Genomic DNA, 13416 nt, shown 5'->3' with positions numbered 1-13416 from the left:
AATACTGTACACCTCCAGTACAGAAACATTGTTTATGAGTTTGCGTGTCACGTAGACCATTGATTGACAGTCGATTCTGCCAATTACGACGTCACACCGCTTGCACTCTGGCCGTCCGGCGCTGCAGCTGGACCCTATTGCCCACCTCTGCGGTTGATAACGCTAGCCAAGTTAGCTGTACAGTGTACACACATACACAGTGGGCCAGTTACTTTGGTGTAGGGGTGTAACAATGCATCGCAATGCATCGATCCTACTTCGCAATATTTACAAAACATGACATTGTTTTCGAACTCTAGCCATGGGAAAATGTTTAGCCAATTCACGTTAAATTTGTATGTCTTCCCTCCGGCTCCAGTGGGTGTAGCTTCGCTAGCTATAGTGGGTACAGTGGGGGTAATAGTGGGTGTAGCCTCGCTAGCTTGGCCAGCTTCGCTAGCATGCTGGCTAGCGTCAGTATCTTGGTTACATCTTGTAACATGAGCTGCCTCGCCTGACTTCTCATTCTCCGGTATCTTTCGCGCAAAATAAAAATGAATGGGCTTCGACATGGCTGTATTGTCTGACTCAGACAGTGACGCTGATCATTACTTTCAGTTTACAGTCGCGTGACCACAGGAAACTCTACTGTGATTGGAACGTTTATGCGGCTGTGAACTGTGGGACTTGTAGTTTTTTTCGCAGCGGAGAAAAAAAAGAACGAATGAGGCTGTAATCTGCACTCGCACGCCGTGCGAGTAATTGATTTTTCAGGTTCGCACACACATATTTTTAGGGGCATATGCGAGCAATATGGTCGCACTGTAGAGCCCTGACATGTACACACCCATCCGCCTGGCCACACCCCCATCCACTCCTCTACATAAGCGGGGGTGTGGCCATACTAACAGCTCCTTCCCTATTTTCACCACCGACAAGTGTCTGTATACACCACTTGAGTTTAGTGCCAAAATAGTTGTTGGAAAGGACTACGTGGACATTGTATCTTATTTTTTCTCTCTCTCGCCAATTTTAGAGAAAAGCTAAGTCATAATGTCTGCACCTTCGGGCGGTTCGAGCGCTCACAACGTCACCCTTCACCAGCATTTCTCCATTGCCGCGTCCGCCGTGCGTCGTGGCGCTGCTCTGACTCCACGGTCGTGGCAGTCAGATACGCCCGAGTGGCGCCCGGTGGTGAGTCTGCCTCTCCGAGGGGCCGTTGAACCGCCGTCTCCCGTGAGATGGCCTAGTTCCGGCCCTGGTTCCCCCGCTAGTGGACGGTCGGCCGATAGGCCGACAGCTCCTCTGGTGCCTGGGGATTTGTGACGCAGGGGCGAACGGCCTGGCTTTGGGGAGGTGCTGGAGCCGAACGAGGGTGCTCTTGCCCTGTCTCCGTTTCCGATGGAAACTGAGGATCACATGGAGGGGGCGAGAGTGCTCTTGTTTGATGCCCCAATGGATTCATATCATTCTCCCTCTCGGGGTGTGGCAGGGAGTGTTGCGTCTCCTTGGGGTCCCTTGTTCTCCGGTGTTGGGTTAGAACCTCCGACCCTGAGACAAGATGCCCAGCTATCTGCCGTGTCGCATGGTAGCGCCCGACATGGCAGCCTCCCGTACATGAGGGCGACGTGGAGGGAGGTGCGCAAGGGGAGTTGCGTGCCTTGTTCCCCGAGCTCATGGCGGCCGCCGCAGCCGCTAATGGCGTGGCGTTGCCGCAGCCTCTGCCTGCACCTGTTCCTGATGACATGATAGGTCATCTCTGGCAACGTCGTCCTGTGAGAGAGACGGGCGTTGTCTGCCCATTATTCCCGTCGATGGAGGCCTACGTGAAACAGGGACAGGTAATCTCCCGCATCACTGGCCTTACCCCCGCCTACGTGCCAGTCACGCGGGTGGAGGGTTTGGTCCAGAGACTAAAGGACGGGGTGCCTCGGCTTGATAGCCCAATGACATCCATTCTTTGTCCCGAAGTGGTGTGGGAGCCGTTGCGGAAGCCGGTTCCCCAAGGGAAATCGGCTAGGCAGATGGCTAACTGGAGTGACCAGGCGTACATCGCCGTGACTCAGAGCCTAGCTGCGACGTCCAACATCGCGCAGCTAGCGCACTACATGTCGGGGATGATGGCGGGCGGGTCGGTATTGGACGACCATCAACAGTACCTTCACGCCCCAGGCTGGAGCCATCCTGCACCTTACCCAGCTGCAGGCGATAGCCGCCGGGAAGGGGCGCGCCCTGGCCACTCTGTCCCAGCGCCACCTTTGGCTGGAGCAGGCGCGGGTGCCGGAACAGAAGAGGATTCCCCTGCTCACGGCCCCCCTCTCCGATGCTGGGCTCTTCGGGTCGGCCATGCAGCAGATGACGGCTGCCTGCAGAGAGATGGAGGAGGAGCGCGCTGTGCTCCAACCCCATTTCCCCCGACCCGATGCCACTGGTGATGGCCGACCGTTGCCACCGCCACCACCGCCGCTGCTGCTGAGCCTTCGTCCAAGAAGGCCAGGAGTGGAGGGAGTGCCTCGTCCGCCGCAGCCAGCCGCCCCACGCCCGGAGGTGACGGTAGGGATCGACGTGACCAGGCACCCCGTGGGGGCAAGCACCGTGCTGCACGCGGCAGGCACCGCTAGTGACTCTCCCCTGTTTACCCCTGTTTCATTCCCCGCCCCAACATATGATTTTTGTTACTAAATGAAAGGTCCCTCCTGGTGAGGGACTGTTTTTTGTTACAAACTGTGTTTTTATTCACTGTTATATATTGGGGATACGGTGTATAAACCCTCACCTAGCTGTGGGGTTGTGTGTTGTTTAAGTGAGTAGGACAGTTTTCTTATAAATCGTTCTGGTCGCTATATATGTGTGCTTGGCAAGGCCTGTGGCTAGCACTCGGTCGAAAGACTTGTCTTCCCTCATCATGAAGAAGTCTGTGTTCTTCTTATAGTGGTCAATTTTACCGTTTGTCTGAGGGGGTTGTGTGTATTCTGTTACATTGGAAACATGGCATCGAGTCCACAACTTGGTTAGCCTACAGAAGTGCTCGTATATGTAGCTTGTACCGAGGTCTTGACCCTCTCTTAATGTTTTTTCTTAAAACATAAAACACGGGTGACGTGTTCGCACATGAGCCTACAGCCTTGTATATAAAACCTGTTCGCAGACGAGTTATCGTCTGTGGCTGGCGTGCATTGGTTTAGCTTATCCTTGTGGATATATGCTTTTCATATAGCATGCTGGCTACGCGGGTATCTTCGCTGCTGGTTGTTTTTCATCGTACCCGGGGTGTGGGGTCATGAGGGCGTGAACTGATAAACCCCTCCTCCCCTCTTTTCTGATTGGTCAGGGGGTTGGGCCTTCTGTCCTTCGGGCTTCCTGTCGCACTGTTTGGTCAGCGCGTCACAGGGTAGGGAGAAGGGGGGGGGGAAGGGAGTTCCCTGGTCCCACGCCTTTTTTGGCGAGGTGGGTCACGGAATTCCCCCCGCCATAGAGTACGTCACTGGGCGCGTTTCTATTGGTTGTGAGACTTCCGTGAGTTCTTTTTAGGCTCCATGTTGTGGACCTCTGTTGTTGTCAAGATGGGTTTTGCGGTGCATGTGAACTTAAACAAAAGTTTTCTGCTCTGTGCTCTGTTGCATATGTCTTGAGCTTTTGGTCACGTCGCTCAATGTTATATATCTTTTCTGTACATAGTGCTGGCCCTGGGTGCTTCTGTGTGGAATCCTGCGTGGGCTTGCGCACCTTGGTTGCTCATTCATTGTAACAGCGTTTTCATGGGGCAACTGGGATGGAGTTTGTCTCTTCCGAGCGCCTGTGTACTGGGTTAGTCTCGATGAATTCTCGTTCATCTCTGGGGGGAGATAACGGAATAGATCAGACCACCTGCCATGGTGGCGTGATTAGGATACGGGACTGGTTCTGGTCGCGCCGGACCAGGTCAGTTAACCCGTTGTCCGCCGCGGCGCAAATCTGCTGTTCTGGTACCCTGAAGGACTTGTGCTTTTCCGGGGGGAAAATGCCAGGTTGGCCTGGGCGTTGCAGGGGTTGATGTTATGGAGGTGTTCGTGGTTGTATCACTGCGTGTTATCCTTCACTATTGCTTGGTCCATATTGTGTTGTACCTTGCGCTGTGCTAAAGGAGCCTGGTCCTTCTCCATTTTTTCCCCCGCCCCTCTCTTCTCCTGCTTGGCGGGGCTGGGAGGGGGCTGTCGAGGTGGGTTTCGTGCCCCTCTGGCATCCCTGTATACGTCCCAGTCCGCCGGTCCCAGGTCCGGACTCGTTCTCGTCGACCTGTTGGCTTGGGTTAACCCCTTCTTGAGAACTGAGACACTCGTACTGCTGTATAGCCGGTGTATACCCGCAGTTGTGTTTTGGAGTTTTTTCTTGGGGGGGTTATAGGAACAACCGCCTCCTGTTAGGTGGTGGTTGGTTTCCAGGTGTGTTGGTAGCGGAGTCGACTCTCGGGTTAGACCGGGCTTGACCCCGTCTGCCTGCCAGTGTGCCCCCGCACCTTTCATGACGTCTGCCAATCATGTCAGCCTTCTCTGCCTCTGCCCCTCTAGAGGGTGTTTTTTTTTGTGGAGGCTGTGACATGGTGCACAGCATACCGAACGCCCCTTCCGCCGGGGTGCTGTTTTAAGCAGACCCCTTAGGCGCCTGTCTAGTCCGCAGTGCTCCAGGCACAGGTAGAGTCCTTCTGGCCTGTTGCCTGGATTGAGGGATCAACCTCTTTGGGGGTTGTCTCCCCGGCGCGCTGCCTGGTCCCCCTGTGGGGGTCTAGCCTCTTGAGGGCTTCAGGGCGGCGTGCTGTGGGGGGAAGGGCCTGCTCTTGGATGGGCCCTGTCCGATACGCTGGCGATATGGGGGGTGGTGTCACTAGTGACCGCCTGGTGGGGTCTCGATGCTGCGGCGTTGTTGGCCTCACCAGGCCCCATTTTTCCGGGGGGTCCTGACCCTTCCTGGGGCTGGGTCCTCCTTCGCGCTCCGCTGCTACGGCCTTGCCACGGGGTTGGGTTCTTGACCTTGACCCCATGATATTAGGGGTTGTAACGGGTTTCTTTTTCTTCCCGTTCGTTCCCTAGTGGCATGTGGGTTGCGCGCCTGTGTAGTTGTGGGTTCTTCTGTGGGAAGGTAAGTCCCACGGTCTGCTCACCCTGTGCGTTGAGTTGCTAAACCCTCTTTGCACAGTTGGATCCGATTCCCTCCCGTCCTCCACTAGGGGGTCCGGGGGCTCGGGTCCTCCCCGGTTCTGATGGTTGTGGGGTACATTTGTTGAGCTTCCGCTCTGCTCAGCTCCTGTGTTCCACTTGAGCGCAGAGCGTAAGCTAATACAATATATAACATACGGTTATCCTATAACCATAGTTATATGAGTATAGCAAGCGCTCTGCGCTGGACTCACTGAGGACCCCGTGGTCTTTGCCTTCGTGGTGAAAGACTTGGGAAGGAGCTGTTAGTATGGCCACACCCCCGCTTATGTAGAGGAGCGGATGGGGGTGTGGCCAGGCGGATGGGTGTGTACATGTGAAGAAATTTATTCAGTATTAGACTGGCTATGGGATGTGTTCCACTTGAGCGCAGAACGCTCGCTATACTCATATAACTATGGTTATAGGATAACCGTATGTTCAAAGCACTCAAAATGGCAACATCGCAATTTTTACCTATTTCTGAATCGCGTTTTAGGCATTTCTGAAGAATCTTCTCTGCCGGCACAATCCGACCTAGACCATGCCGCGTCACAGGGGGTGGGGCCCGGGGGGCACCAGTTATGCACGGCTAAGCAGTGCTCAAGGAATCCTGTTACTTGGTAACTAGTTCATCATTGACAGCAGACCAGGACACAGAGGCTCTCTAAAAAGTATTTATGCAGTATACAGTCATACTGGCTACGCTGCTGGCCAGTATGACTTACAGTATGATAGGGTCTTTATACCTGTATCTTAATACTACAACTTTGTACATACATGAGCACTATTACACAGTAGTATTTATATATTTTATACCCAGTTTAATTACCTGTGCATTGTCTTTTAATATTGCATTTTACTGCTACATTTGTAGTCTGGTTAGATGCCAAACTTATTTTCGTTGTAATGTACTTGTGCTGTATAATGACAATACATTTTAATCTAATCTAATCTCATTTTGATCAGTCGCAAATTTCTTTCGCACTACCTGCTGAATATGTTTTGCACACGGTGCTGTGATTACACCTTATAAGGAGCTGACGAGGCGTTTCTGTATGCACACTTTCAGGCCGAACAAAGGACACTAGTCTGGGGCCGGTCTTCGTAAAATTGTGCAGCTAACCCCCATAGCAACACAACCGGCACTCGCATAGCAAAACATCACTCACCCAGAAGGCAGCCAGTTTCTCACAACAGCCGACGCCTACTGCACAGTCCAGCTGTAGAACCGGAGGTTCAAACCTATCCAGCCGCAGCATGGAGGACTGCAGGTGGGGATTAGACCAGCGACGCAAGCCCCTAATACGAAAAAGCCGGTGGAGGTCAGAATGATCATCATCTTCCAGACACCCCAATCGCCGTATTTCCTCGAAAAAAGTGAGAGAGAAAACAAAGATATAACGTCAACGTATCTTTTCTCCTTGCTCTTCTGTTCTCCTTTCTTCAGCTTAAATAACCTCGTTAAAGTGATTGGTATACAAGGCACTTTCTTGTGGTGAAAGTGAAGAAGGAGGTGAGTGCATGGCCACACCCCTGCTTATATAAGTAGCGGATGGGGGTGTGGCCAGACGGATGTTGGTATGTAAAGGTACATTGTGAGTTTTTATTCAGTGCACAAGTACTGAAGTGAGGATATGTGCAATATGGCGCTGAGCAGAGCTATGTGATAATATAACCTCCGGATTGCCAGACGACTGCTCTACCATGTGAACCACATAACCAAACCGGCCTTCTATCACCTCCGGAACATTGCTCGTCTTCGCCCCTCCCTGTCACTCTCCGCTGCTGAAACACTGGTTCATGCATTCATATCATCAAGACTAGATTACTGCAACAGCATCCTCTACGGCTCACCAAACACTATTCTCAATAAACTCCAATATGTCCAAAACTCTGCTGCCCGCATGCTCACCTCCACCCGTCGATCTGATCACATCACCCCTGTCCTCCACGACCTCCACTGGCTTCCAATCAAATACAGGATACATTTTAAAATACTACTCATCACATTTAAAGCCCTCAACAACCTTGCCCCTCCCTACCTGTCCGACCTCCTCCACCGTCACACGCCCACCCGTCGCCTTAGGTCTGCAGATGCCAACCTCCTAACACCTCCCACGTCCAAGCTCCGGACCTGGGGCGACAGGGCCTTTGCTGCTGCTGCCCCCTCCCTCTGGAATGCCCTCCCCAGCCATATCCGTGATGCAAACACCCTGACATCTTTTAAATCAGCCCTCAAAACTCACCTTTTCAATCTTGCTTTTGACCTCTAATTCTGTCGGTTTTATTTTATTTTTGTCATGTATTATTTTTGTTCTGTTTTGTTCTGTTTTTTGTTTTGCCATAGTTTGTCTCTCCTGCCCATGTAAAGCGTCTTTGAGCACCTGGAAAAGCGCTATATAAAATAGATGTAGTATTATTATTATTATTATTATTATTATTATTATTATTATTATTATTATTATTATTATTATTATTATGGGAGACAGGGCAGACTAGACATATATACACCGGTTAATTGACAAACGGGACACATGAGGGCTGATTACAATGAGGCACACCTGGGAGGGGAAACAGACTGACAGACTAAAGGACAAATACAAGACAAGACTGATAACAAATACAAAAGTTCAAGTTCAAGTTTCAAGTTTCTGTCATACAGTGCAAAGCAGAAATGGGATGAGGTACAATTTAGGTACAATTTACAGTAAGATGTACGAGTTGTAGTGCAAATCCTTTATCAATAAATATAAAGTGTGTTTAGGTGATCTAAAGTGTGGAAAGTGGGTGCTGCAGTGTGTTGTTTGTTTAAAGTGAGTGTGTGCGTGTGGATGTGTGTGCTGTGTGCATTTGATGGTTGTTGCATAGTGTTTATTGTTCGTTGAGCAGCCTGATGGCCTGGGGATAGAAGCTTCTTCTGAGTCTTTCTGTGCTCGCCTTGAGACTCCGGTATCGCTTGCCTGACCGCAGCAGTTCAAAGAGGCAGTTGTTCGGGTGGCTGGAGTCCTTGATGATTCTCTTAGCCTTACCCCTGCACTGCTTGTTGTAAATGTTCTGGAGGGTGGGAAGCCCCCCTCCAATTGTGCGTTCCGCTGAACGTGTCACTCTTTGTAGTCTGCTTCGGTCTTGTGCAGTGCTATTCCCAAACCAGGAGGTGATGTTGCCAGTCAGGATGCTCTCTATTGTACATGAGTAGAAGTTCTTAAGGGTCTTCTGACTGACTTGGAACTTCCTTAGGCGCCTGAGGAAGTAGAGGCGTTGTCGTGCCTTCTTCACAACACTGTCAATGTGTGTGGTCCATGTCAAGTCCTCGGATATGTGGGCTCCGAGGTACTTAAAACTGTTCACTCTCTCAACTGGTGCCCCGTCGATGCTGAGGGGGCTGTAGTCCTTGACCCCCGACCTCCTAAAGTCCACAATCATCTCCTTTGTTTTGCTGACGTTCAGACGTTCAAAACAAGACTAAATACACTGGGGACATAATACTAAAGGCAATAAACTAACCTAAACCAGACAGGACAACAAGACCAGACAAGGGAACACAAAAGACAACAGGCAGGCAGGAGACTTAACAAGATGAATCTGATAATACATAAATGTATGAGGAGTCCAGGAGGTAATGAGGGGAATTGTCTAGCAGGTGGTGAAGCAGGGAACTGTCCATGAGTGAGTGGAGGAGGAAAGAATGGAGGAGGATAAGGAGGAAAGAATGGAGGAGGATGAGCAGGGACAGGTGGGATGTGACACCCTTGGACTCTGTGTACCACTCTGCACTTAGATTTATTACTGGAGATAGGCATGATACATACCATTGTATCCTTTACAGTAAGGTTGGTCGGCCATCCCTGGCAGCTTGGCGAGACTATCATTGGCTCTTGTACATTTTCAAGGCTTTGACCGGCAAACAGCCACTGTATACAGTATAGCTGCCCTGTTGGACAGGAATGCTCCAGCCCAGTGGCATCGTTTTGGTATGGCAAGGTATGGCACTCGCCACATCTTGGCTTCTAGCCAAATTTGACATTTGAAATCAATCTGAAATACTTTTTGTCATTTTAGTACACCCCACCACCCAGCCTATAGATGGCACTGTAGTTGACCGGGAGATAGAGGTTGCTGCTCTGGCTACACTTCCTCAGAATAAACAAGCCACGGACTAACGTTAGCGTTAAAACCTTGTCCATTATTCTCATTAATTCAGGTGGGTTAAACAAACTGTATAAACACCATAATACTGTTGATTCAAATGTAACATTCATTAACAAGTCCATGTTATGTTGTGTCAATACGAACACGTTCTATATGTTATTTTAGTGAAAACCGGACTTAACGTCACCCACGATTGTGAATCTAACAAGCTGTCAGCTATAGTTAACATTAACGGGTATACTTACAATCGCTAATTTACATATATGTCAAGGTTATTCGATCTCAGAATATCTCCATTTGGTCACAAATATACGAACTATGGTCTATGTGTATAATACAGTGTTGATGGTGAAATATGTGTGTGTCTCCTCATGAGTTCACAACTGATTTGACAAAAGAATTGCACCATGGGGAGGAATCACCCCTTCACCTTAAATGCAGGTGATCGGGGTTATCCACTGAAGCCATAGTTATATAGTCGTACTGGCGAATCGCGTCTCGCTCTTTCGCCTATCGAGATATACCTCATCTCCAGTACCTACTGTACTACATGAACGAAAACAAAACACCCTTGCACTTGACCAGGCCCCGCCCCAGTGACCTCCCTATAAGTCACCAGGCGTGCTCACACTCGCCCTTCCTCTTTTTTCGTTTTCCATCATGGCGGTTGCAATGCACCCTGTGTAACTAGCATTATGAGTGTCGGACCGACGCAGTGGGGGGCAGCTGGACGATCCATGCTGCCCGGTCTGCCCTGCACATCAATGTGTTGGAATGAAGGCGGTCCTCCTGGTCCTCAGGCGGCTCGCCCACTTGGTGGTAGGTGAGCACGTTTTGGTCAGGACGGACAGCAGGACAGCAGCGGCGTATATCAACAGACAGGGTGTAATATGCTCCATCTGTCTGCACCGGGCGGCGGTCAGCCTCTGGCTGTGGGCGTCTCACAATCTGCGCAGTCTGAGGGCGCTCCACATACCTGGCAAGGAGAATGTGGGCGCAGATGTGATGTCGCGGGGCGGTCCGCGTCCCGACGAGTGGGGACTACGTCCAGACATAGTCAGGCAGATCTGGGACCGCTTCGGGAAGCTTCGGTGGATCTGTTTGCGAGCAGACAGTCTCACCAGTGCCCCTTGTGGTTCTCGGTCAGTCGGGGGGACGATCCTCCCTTGGGGGTGGATGCCTTCTCGATGTGTCCATGGCCGCCCGGGCTTCTGTACGCTTTTCCCCCCTCACACCTGAAAGGTCAGTTGTTGGAGCGGGTACGGTGGGAGCGCAGGACATTGATCCTGGTTGCGCCGGACCGGGGCACGGCTGTGTGGTTCCCGGTCCTGATCCAGCTCTTAGTAGCCCCGCCGTGGCCTGTTCCTTGGTCGTCGTGGGCCCTCTCTCAAGCGCACGGGTCGCTGTGGCGGCCCCCTGTGCTGGGCCAGCCACTGATGGTTTGGCTGGTGAGAGGGTGAGTCTGGAGAGGATGGACCCTTCTGTGGTTGACACCATCCGGAATGTGCATGCTCCCTCTACTATCGCGGTTTACGCTGGTATTTTCCAAGAGTGGTGTAAGGTGGGGGGCTGGGACCCGGTGTCCTGCCCCCTGGACGCTGTCCTTACCTTCCTTCAGTCTATTCTTGATAGACTGTCGGCTTCGACGGTGAGGGTATATGCTGTGGCTATATCCTCTTGTCATGAGGGGTTTGAGGGAGTTACGTTGTTCAGCCACCCTCTTGTGAAGCGTTTCCTGCTTGGTGCTCGGCGCCTTAAGCCGGTGAAACGTTCTCTGTCTCCGAGTTGGGATCTTCAATTGGTCCTCGGTCGGTTGTCCGAGGCCCCGTTTGAGCCTCTTGAGCAAGCGCCTTTGGAACAGCTGTCTTTCAAGACTGCGTTCCTGCTGGCCATCACCTCCGCTAAGCGCGTGGGTGAGCTCTGTGCTCTCTCGGTGCGGCCTGAGTGCCTGTCTATTCGTGTCAATAGCGGTGCAACTCTGAGGCCTAATCCAGTCTTTGTGCCAAAAAATATCCGGAGCTCTTTCGCTCCAGGGATATTGTGGTTCAGGCGTTTCATCCGCCTCCTCACGCTAGTGATTTGGAGGCGAGCCTTCACCTGTCATGTCCGGTCCGGGCTTTGGGGATTTACCTCAGCCGGACTCAGGACCTCAGGGCTACCTATCAGCTCTTTGTCTGTTACGGTGGCTCTCGCGCTGGTAAGGCACTGTCAAAACAGCGCCTGTCCCATTGGTTGTGCGAGGGCATTGCCCTTTGCTACACGTTGGCTGGGCTGGGCCCCCTGGGGGTGTCAGAGCGCACTCCACTCGTGGGGTGGCGGCCTCTGCCGCCCTGTTAGGAGGGGCCTCGGTGGAGCACATCTGTGCTGCGGCCTCATGGTCCTCCCCGAGTCCCTTCGTTAGGTTTTACCTCATGGACATGACTGGGGGTTCTGTCTCCCAGGCAGTTCTGAGGTCTGGAACCTCCCCTGATTTCCGCCTTTCGGTGGGTTAGCAGGGCTGTGTGGGTGTGTGCCACAAGGTGTTGTGTCACACGTGGTCCCGCCTGTGCTGTGCGTTAGAGGTTTCTAGTTCCCTCTTTTCGCACTTGGGTGGAGTTGACTGCCGACTCCCCTCCCCCCTGGTGTAGGGCTTGCAGGTCCTCAGGGGGTACATTTGTCGGTCCTCGCGTCTGCTCTGTCCCCATATCTCGATAGGCGAAAGAGCGAGACGCGATTCGCCAGTACGACTATATAACGATAGGTTATGTATATAGTTATATTAATACTGGCTGAGCGTCTCGCTCTTTAGCGCGCCCTGAGGTTTCTGATGGAAAACTCGTCCCGAGGAAGGGCGAGTGTGACCACGCCTGGTGACTTATAGGGAGGTCACTGGGGCAGGGCCTGGTCAAGTGCAAGGGTGTTTTGTTTTCGTTCATGTAGTACAGTAGGTACTGGAGATGAGGTATATCTCGATAGGCGAAAGAGCGAGACGCTCAGCCAGTACTCATAAACATATACATATACATAATCGTTAATGACTCTGAATGACCCAACAGGAGCGCAATTATAATAATAATAATAATAATAATAATAATAATACTTCGTTTTATATAGCGCCTTTCAAAGGACCCAAGGTCGCTTTACATAAGGGGGGGGGGGGGGGGGGGAGATAACAAGTCAACAAACATAGTGGACAGACACAACACATACATAATGGGCTCACGCACCGCACAATAGCGATTTAGAGCGCAGTTGGCCTGCTTCTTTGGCACAGGGGGGTAGACGCAGAACACCCACCTCCAAACGCAATTAAATATTGTTTCAAATAAAAAGCGAAATACTACTAAATGCTTACAATCATGCACGAGCATAGACGGTAAGAACATTGGTATTTATCAACACGGAGTGTGCGTATGACCTGTGCATGCACAGTTGATAAATCCCGATTTCTCTGTGCATAGAGACATTCTAAATTCCGCGCTTAGGAACGAAAATAGAACACTTAAGTAGTAGTAGTAGTAGTAGTAGTAGTAGTAGTAGTAGTAGTAGTAGTAGTAGTAGTAGTAGTAGTAGTAGTAGTAGTAGTAGTAGTAGTAGTAGTAATAGTAGTAGTTTATTCAGTCATCATCTCACAAAATACAATATGCACAATCATTTAACAATATTTGATTTTACAGTGACTGAAAAGGTACAGACTGAAGCATAATGCGTATACATGCCTGTCCTATATTCTTCAAAAAAAATTAAGACCCCAAAACAGTATTCTAAAAGAAAATAGCAAAAAACAGTATTATTCCTTTGTAGTTTTCAAAAATAGCTTTACAAACCATTTAACCAAAAGCGAATTACTCATTCTTAACGTTAGGTTATGACTATAACCAAGTTCTGTTAGTTAGGGGCGATGCTTGGCTTCGCCTTCTGCACTATCTCGCGTACGTGCACGCGTACTGAATAAACCACAAATGTACCTCTAATACCAGTATTAGTCTGACCACACCCCCTCATCAGCTTACCTACATAAGCAGGTGTGTGGTCACCTGCTCTCCTCCTTCCCAAGCTTTCACCACAAGGTGAGGTCAAGGGCTGCAGCGGCCGTCCGAAGCCAAGCATCGCCCCTAACTAACAGAACTTGGTT

Source organism: Notolepis coatsorum (genome assembly GCF_963971535.1).
Source record: "Notolepis coatsorum genome assembly, chromosome: 7".
Classification (NCBI taxonomy): Eukaryota; Metazoa; Chordata; class Actinopteri; order Aulopiformes; family Paralepididae; genus Notolepis; species Notolepis coatsorum.
This window is presented reverse-complemented; position numbering follows the sequence as displayed.